The sequence below is a fragment of the Helianthus annuus genome, chromosome 2 (assembly GCF_002127325.2).
Source record: "Helianthus annuus cultivar XRQ/B chromosome 2, HanXRQr2.0-SUNRISE, whole genome shotgun sequence".
In the NCBI taxonomy this organism is placed as follows: Eukaryota; Viridiplantae; Streptophyta; class Magnoliopsida; order Asterales; family Asteraceae; genus Helianthus; species Helianthus annuus.
Window position 1 is genome coordinate 49,534,312 of NC_035434.2, and position 1,552 is coordinate 49,535,863.

The window sequence follows — 1,552 nt, forward strand, 5'->3', positions numbered from 1 at the left end:
ATTACATGGCAAGGTATACACTTACGAATACCAAAATACATGTATGAAATACCCCCACCCTTGGGAATGAAATACGAAGTTAAAATACTTGAGAAGTAGGAATACGAAATATTGTTTAACAACTATTCCAAACATTAACTATAATTTAAAGTTAAAATAATTATTTTAACTAATAGTTATAACCTGGAATAATTTTGGGAACACAAGAAACGTAACTCAAAACCTTCATACTAAGCAAAGACACGACCCGTTCGTCTAATAGACGTTAGTACACTGTAGGTAATCGTGTTGGCTGAGGAGACTTGGGTTGCACATACTGAAGACGCAATACTGTGAGTTCACGTTCCCCTTTTTCTCTTTACTGTTTTCAGTTTTATACTTCGGAGGTGAAATACATGCGATAATTGTTACAAACTTTTACTTATATGGTATGGTTAGCGTAGGGAGGGTTTTTACTACTAGATCATGTGAATGGGTAGGGCGATTAAGGCCATCAATCCTCGTTATAGGACCGAGGGACATGAGTGATAGATCTATTTGGGTGTAGCGAGCCCCACCCCTGAGTCCACAGAATGGACCATGTGGTGACTGTGTCTTCCAGCCGAAGCCCGGTAACAAATCTGGTAGGTTTGAGTCTTCCTGCATCACTTCACACATATCAATGGCCTTGCAAACCATTGGTGATCTCTTTTTCCGTATTGCTACATACCAGGGACTTTCATACATACTTACAACATTTTCAAAGGTTTATACATACACATAAACGAACACATGAACTCGCTCAACTTTTGTTGATGTTTTTCAAACTACATGTATTTCAGAAAATTTTAATGGATCTGGTGGGCGTTGGAAGTTTTTATGCTGCGTTGATAATAAAGATGTCATCCATGGTCTTTGAGTTTGGACGGTGTGTCTTATTCCTGGACGAGACATGTCTTCCAAACCTTGGTATTATTCAATATCTTTTGACGAGTCCTTAATGAACTCAAAAACAATTTGTACGATTTGTAAAACTTGAATTTGGTGTCTACGTTTTAAAACGATGTTGTTATGTTTTGAACTTATTTAATGGATGACAAACCTATGGTTTTATCATATAGTTGATGTTATGATTGAATGCAATGATATTAAGAAAGTCACACTATAATCACGCTTCCCTAAAAGTCAGAGTGTGACAATATAAAAAAATTGCAATGCATTTGTGACTGAATATCAAAAAAAAAATATATAACGCATTTGTGACGGAATATTAAAAAAATTTTAAAAAACAATTAAAAAAACCGAAGATCATGTTTTTTCGCTTAAAATTGCAGAGAAAATCAGCAAAAAAAAAAAATACTAGTAAACAAATGATACATCAGCCTTTGGTCGACCCGTTATATGACCCGTACCGGAACACAACTCCAATTTCAGGTTTTGAGTCGCTTTGTTTGACATGTTTGATACATTGTTTGACATTTTTGATGTGTACGTTCAGGCTATTTCGCTACAGATGACCCGTTAAAATGAAATATGTTGTTCAATCCCTATTAGTTTGTGGTGATGTCGTGAT